Source organism: Oreochromis aureus, linkage group 20, assembly GCF_013358895.1.
Source record: "Oreochromis aureus strain Israel breed Guangdong linkage group 20, ZZ_aureus, whole genome shotgun sequence".
NCBI lineage: Eukaryota > Metazoa > Chordata > Actinopteri > Cichliformes > Cichlidae > Oreochromis > Oreochromis aureus.
In genome coordinates, this window is record NC_052961.1 from 13,817,371 (window position 1) to 13,834,052 (window position 16,682).

General features: G+C 44.2%; 1 long non-coding RNA gene and 1 pseudogene across 1 annotated transcript; both read left to right on the forward strand.

The window, feature by feature from the left end:
* Window positions 1–3: 3 nt before the first annotated feature.
* Window positions 4–800, forward strand: LOC120435270. The gene is made up of 4 exons (XR_005609608.1): window positions 4–14; window positions 399–513; window positions 594–664; window positions 741–800. It is a non-coding gene; the product is annotated as an uncharacterized LOC120435270 (long non-coding RNA).
* Window positions 801–1,278: 478 nt separating this feature from the next.
* Window positions 1,279–3,246, forward strand: LOC120435216 (annotated as a pseudogene).
* Window positions 3,247–16,682: the final 13,436 nt, after the last annotated feature.

A 16,682-nucleotide genomic window follows, 5' to 3' on the forward strand; every position in this document is an offset into this window, starting at 1 on the left:
ATTCTTCATTGGAGGTAAACATTAAATATAATGTTAAATAACTAAAGTTATAGTTGTGCTCACATAGTTTTGAATAGCATTAAACGCTGCTCTGTCATTTGTTTAAACAGTTTGACGTGAGCGGCTCATTTAATGCACTGAAATGATTAGTGTATGTTTTCTAAGGAACTGTGTAGCTTATTTGTCTTTGGTACATGTTGGAATTGTTTTACATGGATATTTTTACAGCGGTATTCCTGGTTAACTGCCCTTTCTTCTTGATCTTTTGACTGCTGCCTTGTGCGGTCGAATAGAAACAGTACTGCTGGAGCCACAGATCTGCTGTGCCTTTGGTCATTATTCTTTGTTTTCCTTGATGTGACTTTGTTGTCGTGTCTGTGTGCCGTGTGCGTGTTGAGGCTGCGTCCTGTCCCTTGGTTGAAGGTCTGTACCTGCAGGAAGCAGACAGTATGCTGCAGCTGCTGTGCTCCCCTCACAGCACCGCACGGACATACTAGCGTGGATCTGCAGCAGGTAGGAGAAGCTGTCCCTCTGCTCATGTATCACAAATAATCTGTTCATCATTATAACTCGGCTGTGTGTTCACGTCACAGTATCAGCCCAAACTTAACCAGTTCAAAGGCGATGTCAGTGAGATCCAAGGAGCCTGATGTTCTGACTAAAGGTAACGCAGCTGTGCACAGAATCCTCCAGATGTTTTTGCTGCTTGACACTAACTGTGGTGGTTTTTGTCCAAGCAGATATGGCTGTTCTTGGGCAGGAACTTTTGCTATGCAGAGCATCTGATGTGGACCTGATTAGGGTGAGAGTTTGTATTCAATTAGTGATGTTATTGATTCACACATACAGACATGCAGCATGACGAGCAATGAGTTTCTCTGTCAGAACACCCGCCATTATCCAAACCGTCCTCGGGTTCTTCTTCGTGGGTTTTATTGGCGGTTGTCAAACAGCGCCAGTGTGCATTACCGCTATCCTTCGGCGTGACGTGAGGACCAGAGGAAAGCCACTCAGGAATGTCGGCTGATGTTTACAGGAGGTGCTCTTCCTGACAGTCCTCAAGGGATTTATGTCTCTTACCAAACTCAAACTAGACATCTTTTGTTTGATATTTTATCCTATAAATCAATACGCTGGGAATCCAGCATCCCTCAAAGAAAGAAAACAAAAGTCTATCAGATAAGTTAGTCTGTCTGAGAAAATGCAATATAGCCTGAATATCAGGAGGATCGCCCATCCTCCAATCCAGCAGATGGCATCAGCGTGCCCGCAGGGTGAATGTCAGCCGCAAAACGAAAGACGAAGAAAAATTCAGCGTCATTTCCTGGATGCTGTACGACAAGAGACGGTAAAACTCGAAGCTCTGAACGCGGTCCTCTGTCATATAAATCTGCGAGTGGTCTCTCGTGGGGCGAGCTGCTTTTCCCGGTGAGTGAGAGATTGAGCGTTAAGTCCGGAGCGCGCCTCCCACTGTACAATGAAGAAAAAGGGTTTGAGAAAAAACGCCATGTGGTACCCTGGCTTAACAAAGCGGAGTGGGATCGGGTTCGGGACTACCTTTACTCGATGGACTCCTCTCTGCAGAGGTTTGCGTTAGACAGGATATCGGCCTGGAGGGCCAGGTGCGCTAATAGTTTCCCCGTGGCCGTGGACTGCACAGCGGACCTCGTGCGCTGCCAGGTGCAGGACCGGTCCGGACAGCTTACCGGAGATGACTTGATCCTGATGTACGGGACGGCCCTGGTAAGATATGTTAATCTTATCACGGAGCGCCAGCAGGGGAGAACGGCCCGGCCGCTGAGGCGACAGGCTGGAAACTTGAACATGCCCGAGTGGGTGGTGGATCTAAGGCACGAAATCACGCATCGGAAGCTTCCTTCTTTGAAATGGTGCCGAAAGGGATGTAAGGTGGTCTTGGAGTGGCTCCAGCAGGAGTTTTGGTCCAGACAGCTGGGAGGAGACCCCGATGATCGCTGGGACTTGCAGTCGGATGGCGAGGATGAGGACGTCAAGCGCCAGGAGGATGAGGTCGTTGCCAGGCAGAAAGAAGTGGACGCCTACAGAAAAGCTCGGGAGCTGCTGATCTCTTATGAGAAGGACCAGTAAAAAACTTTTGATGATGGGTCTCCTGAAGACAAGGAGAAGAGCTTGTGGCAGGCCCCCTTAGCAGACATGAGTTGGTTGCTGGGTGAGATCAAGCAGTTTGCACTGGAGTCCAGTGAGCTGTTGATTGATGTGCTCCTGGAGGATGGATTTCTTGCTCCCACCATGGAGCAGCTGGAAACATTAGGCTGTGCAACCTCTGACAGTGCCAGTCCCACTGAGCCCAGAGTCCCACAAACCTTCCTGCGCTTTTGGCTGCCCCTGCTAAAGATGCTTAACTCTCCATCTTTCATTCACCTCTTCCTGGAGAAGCTCTTTGTGGAACAGAAGCTGCTCAGCAAAGAGCCCGACAGTCACAGGTGTTTCTATATTTCTGCATGGATTTCAGAAGTCCTCCTCTGCAACAACAACAAATTTGAATATCATTTTGAGACAAAGTTGCAGAAGAAAGCCAGAACGAAGGACAGGATTTTCATCAACCGCATCCAGCTGAGGTGGCAGCAGCTTTCTCTGCATGTCTGGATGCCCCCTGCATCAGCACGCCTCACCTGATCCAGCTCATCCTGGATGACATGGAGCCCCCCTCAGGAAACCAGAGAGAAGCTGGTCCAGCTCTGCTCCATCTCCATCTACACACAGACAGAGCGCTCCGAGGCCAGCACACCTCTGCAGCAGAAGCAGCAGCCCATATATACTGTGGAGATGCTGCTGGACAAGATGCAACACTCCCGGCAGGACGCCCGTCCCTTGCATTCCTCACCGATGGACTCGGAGAGAAGTGAGGAGCGCAAATGGGCAGACGTGCAGGCTGGAAGAGCACTTGCCCTCAGAGGTTCTCCGTGGCAGGTGTGCACTGATAATGTCTCATGGAAGAACTATGCCATTGGAAAAGTTCCTGGACAGTCGGACGACCCGTCGTGCCTCATGGTGGACAATTATTCGACAATGACTGTGTTAGACCTGCCAGTGGAGCTGGAGAGCAGCGCGACACGTAGCAGCATCTCCGGGACCTCGGCTCCAGCCCGGCCAGCAGAGGGCCTCCGCTGGAGCAACAGCGACCTCAACAGACTGAAATGTGGACTGAAGCTGTTTTAAGTCTCATTCCAGCCTTCGCTGACTCTTGTTGTGCTAGAAGCAGTTTTGAAGCAAAATACAATGTTCAGAAGACAAAATGTTGTGGGAGCTTTTAACCACGAGCACAGTGCAGGTTCAGCACAGTCTGTTTATTGTGATTGTTTCTGTCCAGTCGAGCTCGTTACCTAAACATGTAGGCAGAAGCAGAAATAAAACGTTCAGAAGACAAAATGTTCTGATTTAACAAAATGAAACATTTGATTCCTCTGTGTCTTCAAATAAACCATGCTCTTCGCAAGTATGTGACATTTAATAGACCAAACAATACATTTGAATCCTGAAAACTGATCATCTGATGAACTGACCCTGAAAATGTGTCGTAGTTGTGGTCATTTGGGCCAGGTGGAAGCCTTTATGTTCTTTGTGTTTATTGTTAGTAGGTGGCAGAGAAAAAGTTTAACACATTCTCTGCACGCTGGAGCTGAAAGTGAAATAAGAAGAGTTTATTCATCCTCATGGAAATTCTGTGGTTACAGTTGCTCCGAGACAATAAGAGCAGTAACACACTGAACAAAAATTAAATAACACAAGACATCACACAGTTACAAAATATAAGTTGTGGCTGTAATATATATATAAATAGCTCCATTATAAATGTCCAAAATATTGCAGAGGACAAATATATATCATTGACGTCTTGATGCATTCTCAATCATCCAGGAAAGTAAATCTCCAAAAGTTGAATCTGTTCATCTGGACGTAGCGTTTTGTGGGAGAAACGTTTCGTCACTCATCCAAGTGACTTCTTCAGTCTCAGCTGACTGCAGGTTTCCCAAACCTTATAAACAGTACATTTGCATAATGACTGAAACCAGCCCACTGAAGGAACAATGGGCTGTGAGGTCAGTTCCTTAATCATAATTATGCAAATTCCCATGACCATTGATCAACAATCACTGACCAAAGCCCACTGATCAAAGAACACTGATTAATGTCCATGAGTACCATTCACAGAGAGTTGGGGAATGGCTGCAATCACAGCATTGTAAGATGGCGAAAGATGTACCCTTAGGCCCCTCCTCGATTCAGAGATGGTCTTTCCCTTTTCACGTAAATGGCCTCCTTGACTCCGGCGCTCAAACCAGCGTTCTTCCCTGTCCAGGATGTGTACATCCTCATCCTTGAAAGAGTGTCCTCTGGCCTGTAGGTGTAAATAAACTGCAGAGTCCTGGCCTGATGAGGTTGCTCTTCTGTGTTGTGCCATCCGCTTCGCTAGAGGTTGTTTGGTTTCCCGATGTATAAATCCTGGCAATCCTCCTGGCACTTAACAGCGTACACTATGTTACTCTGTTTGTGTCGGGGACCCGATCCTGGGGTGGACCAGTTTTTGGCGCAGCGTATTTTGGGGTTTAAAAGCCACAGAGACCGGTGTTTAGAAAAATGCGTCTCAACTGTTCCGATACTCCTGACACATATGGGATCACTACAGGTTTTCGCCTGGACTCTCATCATCCACTGGAGCACAAACTGGGTGTCATCAGGACGCTACAACACAGAGCAAACACCATCCCCACTGACACAGCGGCCAGGGAGGCAGAAGAACAGCACATCAAGAAGGCCCTGAGTAAATGTGGTTATCCCAGCAAGAACAAGAAATCCATCCTCCAGCAGCACATCAATCAACAGCTCACTGGACTCCAGTGCAAACTGCTTGATCTCACCCAGCAACCAACTTTGTCAAAGCTGGGAAGGCACCTAAAGAAAGCTCCAGCCGATCCAGGAGAGAAGGACAACCGCTGCCCAGGCGAAAACCTACAGGTTGACAAAGGTCCAGCTGGGATAACCACATTTACTCAGGGCCTTCTTGATGTGCTGTTCTTCTGCCTCCCTGGCCGCTGTGTCAGTGGGGATGGTGTTCGCTCTGTGTTGTAGCGTCCTGATGACACCCAGTTTGTGCTCCAGTGGATGATGAGAGTCCAGGCGAAAACCTGTAGTGATCCCATATGTGTCAGGAGTATCGGAACAGTTGAGACGCATTTTTTCTAAACACCAGGTCTCTGTGGCTTTTAAACCCCAAAATACGCTGCGCAAAAAACTGGTCCACCCCAAGGATCGGGTCCCCCGACACAAACAGAGTAACATAGTGTACGCTGTTAAGTGCCAGGAGGATTGCCAGGATTTATACATCGGGAAACCAAACAACCTCTAGCGAAGCGGATGGCACAACACAGAAGAGCAACCTCATCAGGCCAGGACTCTGCAGTTTATTTACACCTACAGGCCAGAGGACACTCTTTCAAGGATGAGGATGTACACATCCTGGACAGGGAAGAACGCTGGTTTGAGCGCGGAGTCAAGGAGGCCATTTACGTGAAAAGGGAAAGACCATCTCTGAATCGAGGAGGGGGCCTAACGGTGTGTTCACACCGAACGCGATAGGCGCGGGCGAAAACGCCCCAAACGCCCCTAATTTGACGCGTGCACATTCGCACCTCAACGCGTGTCCAACAGAAATCCATCGCGCCTCAAAATTGCATCGTCTCACGCGCGTGAACCGGAAATGTGGGAGGGATGTGGGAGGAAGTTGTGCCAGACGGTATCATTGCTAGATGGCAGCTGTCGAGCTAGCGCTAGAAAAGAGTCTCCCTTCTCTATTTACTGTGGAGAGCAGAGCAGCAGCGTAAAGGACGTCCTCGCCGTACCTGGGTCCGGTCCTCCAGAGGCATGAGCAGTTTGGTGAGTTTCACCACTTGCTCCAGGAGCTGCGCCTGGATGACGGCCGAGTTCAGCGATATCACCGTCTTTCACTCGCCCAGTTTGAGGACCTGCTGTCCCGCGTCGGTCCCAGAATCGCCCGCCTAGACACCAACTACAGGCGCTCAATCCCACCTGCAGAGCGCCTGTCCATCTGCCTGAGGTTAGTAAAAGTGTTTAATACAGTAGTCCTTTATTGATACCTGTGCTAATATATGCTAAACTATCGTTTATACACTGCTAACATGGATGTGGTATGCTAACAGTGAATGCCGTCGGTGTTTACTGATTGCAAACTGTGGTATGGAGATGACTGTTTATAATATTTCTTGTGATACTCGAAAGGTCTCATCAAGTCCCGTTTTAATTCGATTTATGCTGTTATCAGTGTTAGCAATGATAGCATGGCTGTGGTGTCTATCAGTGTATGCTCTCTGTGTTTGCTGATATCAAACTGGTATGAGGACCACTGTGGGTTAACCTTTGTAGTGATACTCACTCCTTTTTTTATTTAGACCTGGTTTAATTCTGGTATAGTTGAATATTTGTATATAATCCTTGCAGCTGTCAGACTCTATAACAGGGGTCAGCAGCCTTTCTTCAAACTGAGAGCTAGATAAAATTGTGAACAGTTTGGTTCATCTTTAGTTATATGGTTCTATCTAGCATATTCTATCTTGATAAGCTGTCTTATCACAGGTTAATTTTTCAAAAATATTAACAATGATTTAAGCAAGGAAAGGGCTACATGTCAACATACAACTCTTTATTTCTATTAATGTCTTACTTCATTCCTACCTGACTGACATGTTGAGGGATTATGAGTGATTGGCTCACTGTAGTGGTAAAAGTTGCTACCAATCAAATTATGATATGTTAAAGTTAAAACAAAACACAACTGACTGTTTTATATTATATCTAATATATATTATGTAATTATCCTTATAATTACAAAATGTTTTATGTAAGATTTATGTTTTGTAATTTAAATCTGACATCACAAAAGTATTTTGGAATTTGAATAATGTATTTTGTAACTGCAGTACACATAATACTAATTTTGAACAATTTTGTCCAGGTCCCTTGCCACCGGGGACTCCTTCAGGACCATCGCGTTCAGTTTCAGAGTCGGTGTGTCCACGGTGTGCCAGATCACCCCCAGGGTAGCGACGGCCATCTGGGACTGTCTAGTGGACGACTTCATGGCTGTGCCTTCACCTGGAGACTGGCGGTCCATCACAGAGGGATTCCAGGAGCGCTGGAACTTCCCTCTCTGCTGTGGAGCTCTGGATGGGAAGCACGTCCAGACAAAGGCGCCCCATATATCACATAGGAGACACACACATTGATATACACTGAATATTTATTCCATTTCTTTTTTGTGGTGCCCAAATTTATGCACCTGCTTGATTTTATTTAAACAATTATTGCACACTTTTGTAAATCCAGTAAACTTCTTTTCACTTCTCAAATATCACTGTGTGTCTCCTGTATGATATATTTAACTGACATTTTTATTGTAACAACCAACGATTTATACAGGAAAATAATGGCTATTAACAAGGTTGCCCAAACTTTTGCATCCCACTGTATTAGTATATTCTGTCATTAGTATAATATGAAATAAATTCTACATGTGTCAAGTCGTAGCCAACATTTGCTGTGTAGTAGAACTGAGACATTAGTCATTATAAAAATTTATTTGAAATAATATTAAAATTCTCAAACAGAAAAACATTAAACATAAATATATAAAATATAAGTATTTACAGAGAGACAGGAATAAAAAGGACCCAGCTGCTCTCCAGAGCAGGAACAAGACTGAGGAGGAAATGCTCCATTGGAGACTGGCGTGGCTTCTTCAGGGACACCAGGATGGCCAGCTCCACCACCGATGGACCGTCCTGGGACCCATCCTCATCTGCCTCGGAGCTGTCCTCCTCTGGGCCTGTAAAACAGCACAAAACACAAAGAAATGAGAAGGCTGCTACTAGATTTTAATTTCAACATTGAAAAAAAAACACACAAAAGAAACAGGATATAATCAGATTAGTTGTAGATATTTAGTAAAGGTGATCACAAGGGAATCCCACCGAGTAAAAGCTATCAGTGCTTGCTGTACATCTGATGCTACAATTACATACCTGTGGGTGCAGCAGCAGGAGCTCAGGGACTGGGGGAGCAAGGAGAAGCAACAGGGGATGCTCTGCTGCAGAATCAGTTGGTTCTGTCAAGACAATATTAAATGTTAACAGGTTTTAAACAATAGTCATAGAGAAAGTATATACAGTGGTCCCTCATTTATTGCAGCAGGGGTTGTCAGAATAACTAGCCCCTCGCGACGCACTTTATACACTTTTTCCCCCACACATGAACATTAGTCACAGTTCTCACAAGTTGATTCTCAAAGTGCAAACCTTTGTAGATTGCAAAACGTAAAAGTATTATGCCGTGTTTTGTCTTCATCTGCCTGCCACTTTCGTGCGCCTTTTTCCTCATGGTGCAGGTGTCTATTTCGAATGAAGGTCATAGTTCTGGGTGTTTTTGTGCTGTTTTATCTATTGGATGTGATGGTTATCAAAACAAAACATGATAAATTTGACAAGCGCAGGAGACACAGCACGGAGGAGATTTGTCAATCAGGCTGCAGAATGCAATGCTGTACTGTGCAAAAAAAAAAAAAAAAATCAGCAAAAAGCGAGGCAGTGACAGATGAGCGGGACCACTTTGTGCTGTTTATTAATAAACTATATTCCTATATGACAACATGCATAAAAGCAGAACGGTATTTGTACATCAGTGGGAAAATAGCGGTGGCTTGCTAGCTTTTGTGCGGCTTTCCAGCGTCAGTGAAAACGTAAAAGAGAAATGAATGAACTTACCCGATCTCTTCACATTTCTTCCTCCAAGCTCGGTCCTTTATATTCCTGTCTCGGTACACAAAGCAGCTGGTGTCGTACAGCTCCGGGTTGTTTGCTACGGCGTTGATTAGCCTTCCCTCCATTGAAGAATGAAGGGCTTTGGCTGGATCTGCCCCTTTGACCTAGTTACAGCCACGTCACCAGGCTCCTGATTGGTTGTCGCGGCGCGATTTGGACGCTGGAGTTCAAATTTTTCCAACTCGAGCGGTAGAGGCGAAACACGCGTATGCACAAAATGCAACACAAAAATTCACGCGCGTGTTTTTTTTCGCGAGTCAAACGCGCCCCACGCGCTACACTGACGCGCGTTACAGGCGTTTTGGCGTTTTCGCGACGCAAATCTGCCTCCGAATTTTCGCCGGAAGCGCAATCGCGTGTCATCGCGCTCTTTCCATTGACTTTACCATTGACTTTACATGTAAACCTGACGCTCTGGCCGCCTCTATCGCGTTCGGTGTGAACACACCGTAAGGGTACATCTTTCGCCATCTTACAATGCTGTGATTGCAGCCATTCCCCAACTCTCTGTGAATGGTACTCATGGACATTGATCAGTGTTCTTTGATCAGTGGGCTTTGGTCAGTGATTGTTGATCAATGGTCATGGGAATTTGCATAATTATGATTAAGGAACTGACCTCACAGCCCATTGTTCCTTCAGTGGGCTGGTTTCAGTCATTATGCAAATGTACTGTTTATAAGGTTTGGGGAAACCTGCAGTCAGCTGAGACTGAAGAAGTCACTTGGATGAGTGACGAAACGTTTCTCCCACAAAACGCTACGTCCAGATGAACAGATTCAACTTTTGGAGATATATCATTGACATTTTAGGCTAAACTGTAACAAATTGTTATTTTCACCATAGAACAAAAGTGTGTGTCGTGCATTAGATGGAGGAGCTGTACAGGGAGATATCCACAGCCAGCCTGTGTCGTTCAGTGGTGCATTCTGGGTAATCTCAGTCTCACAAACTGTCCCAGTTCACAGCCTCTCACTTCCGGCCTTCATAGTATTCATACAGGTACTGTACAGTTTGGTCAGTTCAAATCAGATTTAGCGCTGACTGTGCTGTGAGCACCGTGCAGGTTGAGCTTCTGATATGAAGACTGTTTATTTTGTTTCCATACAGCTGATCAGAGTTAGTTTCACCCAAGGTCGCTCAGTAAAACAACATGTAAAACCCCCCAACGTGTTAAAAATAATGCTTTTTGCCATTAAATTCTATTGCATGCCACTGATCACGCACATTTAATAGACATTAATTCTAATCAGAGAAACCTGATTGATCCCATAGGGGAAATTGAGTTGTCAGAGCAGCACATATACAACAAACTCATAAAATGAGTGTAGAAGCAGAGACATTGTTAGATAAATATTGAGCTGACTAGATGAATACAGAGATGTAGGTATGAATATAAATAAGGACAAGCATGTGTGCAAATATATGTCGTGGTGTACAAAAGTGATGGTGTACTGAGGTGAATGAAGTCTTTACCTGTGCACATGTTCTTCTTTTTTTTGTGGAACTGCCCCAAATGATTTGTGTTATGGCTCTTCACAACAATTGTACTTTCCTTTAAACATGATTTTAGAATATAATTAAATTATAAAAAATAATTCTAGGAAATCTTTTAAGCTGAAGGGTGTTGTTCTTCTGCTACTTCTTATCTCTGGGAATGTTAAACCACATCATATCCATCTTGGTAGCTTATGTTCCATGATGGATATGCTCCACCACATTGGACTGGTTAAACAAATCTATTACAAGTAGCCTTATAAGTATTGATGGCTATAATGAATATAGGACAGATCAACCCAAAAAGGTGGAGGTACTGCAATATTTGTCAAAAGCAAGTTCCAATGTAAACGTCCTGTTCTGAGTCAGTGAGTCAGCAATCTGACCTTTTGGCCCTCGAGGCCTCCAAACGTTTGCACATCACAGTTGATGTTGCTATAGAACACCCTCAGGTGTTAGTGATGCCGTACACTCTTCAACGAAGCTTTTATCTGATTTGAAAGTTAACAAAATAGTTCTTATGTGAGACTTGAATTGTAACTGGCTACATCCAGTCTGAAATGAATTCAAAGCTTGCTGTAACTCATTGATATTGGCCTAGGTTCAAATGAAATATTACAAATGTTCCACATAAATACACGGCTGCTTCAGTGTTTGCAAATGACAATAGAAATGAATAGAGTAGAATAGCCTTTTACTGTCCTTCTACATGCAAAATGCCACGATAGGTGCTGCACGCTGACTGTGCAACAGTAAAATATAAACAGTAAGACAGCAGGAATGAATATGGAGTAAAATAAGTCACATTTATGTGTCGTGACATCCAGTTTTGTGGGACTGCGTGCACTGAAGTGACCAAAGTATTGCAAGCATCCTGCATCACCGTGTTTTCTCGTGTTCCCATGCTGTAATTTGCCTTCAATTCAATTCAATTCAATTTTATCTACACAGCGCCAAGTCACAACAAAAGTCGCCTCAAGGCGCTTTATATTGTACAGTAGAGTCTACAATAATAGGTACAGAGAAAAACCCAACAATCATATGACCCCCTATGAACAAGCACTTTGGTGACAGTGGGAAGGAAAACTCCCTTTAACAGGAAGAAACCTCCGGCAGAACCAGGCTCAGGGAGGGGCGGCCATCTGCTGCGACCAGTTGGGGTGAAAGAAGGAAAACAGGATAAAGACATGCTGTGGAAGAGAGACAGAGATTAATAACAGATGTGATTCGATGCAGAGAGGTCTATTAACACATAGTGAGTGAGAAAGGTGACTGGAAAGGAAAAACTCAATGCATCATGGGAATCCCCAGCAGCCTCACGTCTATTGCAGCATAACTAAGGGAGGATTCAGGGTCACCTGGTCCAGCCCTAACTATATGCTTTAGCAAAAGGAAAGTTTGAAGCCTAATCTTGAAAGTAGAGGTAGTGTCTGTCTCCTAATCCAAACTGGAAGCTGGTTCCACAGAAGAGGGGCCTGAAAACTGAAGGCTCTGCCTCCCATTCTACTTTTAAATACTCTAGGAACAACAAGTAGGCCTGCAGTGTGAGAGCGAAGTGCTCTAATAGGGTGATATGGTACTACAAGGTCATTAAGATAAGATGGGGCCTGATTGTTTAAGACCTTGTATGTGAGGAGCAGGATTTTGAATTCTGGATTTAACAGGAAGCCAATGAAGGGAAGCCAATACAGGAGAAATCTGCTCTCTCTTTCTAGTCCCTGTCAGGACTCTTGCTGCAGCATTTTGGATCAACTGAAGGCTTTTCAGGGAGTTTTTAGGACTTCCTGATAATAATGAATTACAGTAGTCCAGCCTGGAAGTAATAAATGCATGAACTAGTTTTTCAGCATCACTCCTTCCTTTCATTAAAATCACAAACAATCTGAGATTCACATCCTCCTGTCATTTTTTCACTACACAGAAGAGAGACCCCCCCCAAACTGCTCCTGCTCTTTAAAAAGTCACGAAGTAACTTCAATCAGTTCTTTAGCAGCAATCATCATTTACTTTGTTGTTATGTGCTGGGGCCGTCGTCACTTCCACAGGGTTGATTAATTGTAATTGCACGTGAGTCAGTGAGGGACAGAAGGTCACTGAACAAATTGTACACTTTTAGACTAAAGTCAAAATGTGGACATTAAAAGCTGTTGACATTCAAACAGCTGACACAGCTAATATACCCTCGTAGTAACACAACATGCATTCTGTTTTCTTTGTGAGATTGTGATGATCAGTATTGGTGCGTCTTTCCTTTGCCCAGCTATTTAATTTTGCACAGATGCCTCCGCCTCATCCAGGTTTTTGTAGTTTTTCTGTTTGACTGGATGAAGCTTACTGCACCATCTCTTCAACGTCACATACTTCTTATCACACTGCATTATGTGCTAAATGTGAAATACCTTCATGCGTTTCTAAAACTGATTCTGAATCACTAACTCATCGAGGCATGTTGTTCAGGATGTATCAGCTGTGACAGTTGTTTGACTTTAGTCTCCACATGTCGACTTTATTCTGAAAGCTGTACTTTGACTTTTCTCAAATTGTGTCAATTTTATCCTTAAAATGCCATTTTGAATTTAGTGTCAAAGTTTTGACTTTAGTCTCAAAATGAAGACACATTAAGATAATATTCTTACCCTAATGTGTCGCTAATGCTTAGAGATGGGGAGATTGAAACAGATGTTTTGAAACTGTGTCGAGCTTCTGAAGTTCAGACGTTTCGAAACAGGTTCTAAACACCCAGGTCACATGACCACCACTAAATGAGGCTGGTGCACTTCACCCCAGTTTCAATCGATGACGTTCCTGCTGCTTCTAGGCTCTGTCACAGCCGGCTCAAAGGATGTGACAAGGAAGAAGGAGACCACACACAGGCTTAAAAGACTGTACGATATTTTAATGAAATGAAGTAAAGAAACCCAAAAGCAGATTCAGTTGTACAATCAGGATGAAAACATAGAGAGAGAGAGATGGAGGTTCAGGCAGGCTGGCTGTAGCTCAAGAGGTAGAGCGGGTCACCTACTGATCGGAAGGTTACTGGCTCAATCCCATGTTGTATAGAGCACTTTGAGTACTCCAGGGAGCAAAAAGTGCTATATAAGAATCAATCAACTTACCATTCTTTATAATACACTGAAACTGACCTTCTCAGGTGTGCTGCATCTGAAATTGGGTCAGCTCAACCTACTAGATACCTGAAAGTGACAGGCAACAAGAAAACAAGGTCATAAGGTCACGCCCCCATAGAACAGGATTCTTACCTGAACTGACACACAGCGTTATTCACATTATGAACCACAAAAACTGGAGAAACATTTTTATGTATTAAAGTCACAAACACACACACAACATGTATTCAATTCAATTTTATTTATACAGCGCCAAATCACAACAGCAGTTGCCTCAAGGCGCTTTATATTGTAAGGTAGACCCTACAATAATACATACAGAGAAAAACCCAACAATCATATGACCCCCTATGAGAAAGCACTTTGGCGACAGTGGGAAGGAAAAACTCCCTTTTAACAGGAAGAAACCTCCGGCAGAACCAGGCTCAGGGAGGGGCGGGGCCATCTGCTGTGATTGGTTGGGGTGAGAGAAGGAAGACAGGATAAAGACATGCTGTGGAAGAGAGACAGAGATTAATAACAGATATGATTCAGTGCAGAGAGGTCTATTAACACATACTGAGTGAAGAAGAAACACCCAGTGCATCATGGGAATCCCCCGGCAGCCTACGTCTATTGCAGCATAACTAAGGGAGGATTCAGGGTCACCTGGTCCAGCCCTAACTATATGCTTTAGCAAAAAGGAAAGTTTGAAGCCTAATCTTAAAATTAGAGATAGTGTCTGTCTCCCGAATCCAAACTGGAAGCTGGTTCCACAGAAGAGGGGCCTGAAAACTGAAGGCTTTGCCTCTCATTCTACTTTTAAATACTCTAGGAACAACAAGTAGGCCTGCAGAGCGAGAGCGAAGTGCTCTAATAGGGTGATATGGTACTACAAGGTCATTAAGATAAGATGGGGCCTGATTGTTTAAGACCTTGTATGTGAGGAGCAGGATTTTGAATTCTGGATTTAACAGGAAGCCAATGAAGGGAAGCCAATACAGGAGAAATCTGCTCTCTCTTTCTAGTCCCTGTCAGGACTCTTGCTGCAGCATTTTGGATTAGCTGAAGGCTTTTCAGGGAGTTTTTAGGACTTCCTGATAATAATGAATTACAGTAGTCCAGCCTGGAAGTAATAAATGCATGAACTAGTTTTTCAGCGTCACTCTGAGACAGGATCTCCAAAAGTTGATTCTGTTCATCTGGACCAGGGGTCGGCAACCCGCGGCTCCGGAGCCGCATGCGGCTCTTTAGTCCTTGTTTTGAGGCTCCGGGTGGTTTGGGAAAATAGAAGAAGTATTTCGCGGAAGTGCATTTTATTTGTGTTTAGTTCTTTTTTTTTTTTTTTAACTTGTAGTTCTACATTGGAAGATTATTGTGATTTTGAAATATAAAAATAAAATTATATCTTATTATTTTTTTCATCGCTCAAAATAAGCGTCACACTCGCGGAAGCCGGTGTACCCGCCGAAACGCCGTGCATTTATCGAGACTTTCAACCCCAGGTAGGCCAATTATGGATCTTCGGATCCACATTATGTCAGCAGCTGTTCTCAACCGTGAACTATGTTAAAAACAAACACCGCTCACGCCTCACAGATGACAGCTTACAGTCCTGCGTAAAGATGAAAGCCCCGATTTGCAGACTCTGTGCGCCGAGGTTTGGGACCAGAAGTCTCATTGTAAACATATCACGGCAGACCCGACGATGTTTGCATGAACACGCTTTTCAGCATCTGTTTATTGACCACTTTTCACACACGGTTGCTGTACGCATACAGCCGGCTGTAGCTTTTCAGCTCACAGCCCGACAACACAACAGCAGAGAGAGCAGGCTTTAAGGCGGCGAGGCGCGATTGCGGGTGCCGCTCAGGTGCGTCCGACTCCCATGCAGCGGCACTGCAGACCACGCCCCGCCACACACATTAACAAGGTAAAATGGATATTTAGGCAGAATTTTGCAAATATGTTTTTTCTTTCTTTTTTTTAAGCGGCATAGTGCTTTTTTTTTCCAATTACTTAAAAGGGTGGCGGCTCACAACAGTTTTTGTTTGCTACATGGATCATTTTAGTTCAGCTGGGTGTCTTTCCTTTTGTTATATTTCTTTAAGAGTTCAAAATGTGTTAATTACATAAATAAAATGTAATTTTCTCTGTAGCACTTCATGGATTTTATAAGCAACACGCCTTAGTTGCTCTGTGGATTCTTTTAAAAAGCAGTTAAAAACTTTTCTGTTCAAACAAGCCTTTTGTTGATCTATGTATTTTATATTCTTTACATTATTTACATTTGATCTTTTACATTGTGTTTAATGTCTATTGATTGTATTGTTTATTTTAATATTTGTGTACAGCGCTTTGTGACTGCCTGTCTGTGAAAAGCGCTTAATAAATAAACTTTACTTACTTACTTTAGATGTTCGCACAAAGCACAAAAGTAAAAAACAATATATACAGTGTTATCTTCATTTTAGATTTCAAAAAGTATTTGCGGCTCCCAGTGTTTTCTTTTACATGGAAACCGGGTCCAAGTGGCTCTTTGGGTGTTAAAGGTTGCAGACCCCTGATCTGGACGTAGTGTTTTGTGTGACATCCAAGTGACTTCTTCAGTCTCAGCTGACTGCAGGTTTCCCCAATCTTATAAACAGTACATTTGCATAATGACAAACCGGTTGTCCTTCTCTCCTGGATCATCTGGAGCTTTCTTTAGGTGCCTTCCAGCTTTGACAAACGTCCAGCTGGGATAACCACATTTACTCAGGGCCTTCTTGATGTGATTTTCTTCTGCTTCCCTGGCCGTGTCTGTGGGGATGGTGTTCGCTCTGTGTTGTAGCGCCCTGATGACACCGGGTCTCTGTGGCTTTTAAGCCCCAAAACACGCTGCGCCAAAAACTGGTCCACCCAAGGATCGGGTCCCCCGACACAAACAGAGTAACATAGTGTACGCTGTTAAGTGCCAGGAGGATTGCCAGGATTTATACATCGGGGAAACCAAACAACCTCTGGCGAAGCGGATGGCACAACACAGAAGAGCTAACTCATCAGGCCAGGACTCTGCAGTTTATTTACACCTACAGGCCAGTGGACACTCTTTCAAGGATGAGGATGTACACATCCTGGACAGGGAGGAACGCTGGTTTGAGGGCGGAGTCAAGGAGGCCATTTACGTGAAAAGGGAAAGACCATCTCTGAATCGAGGAGGGGGCCT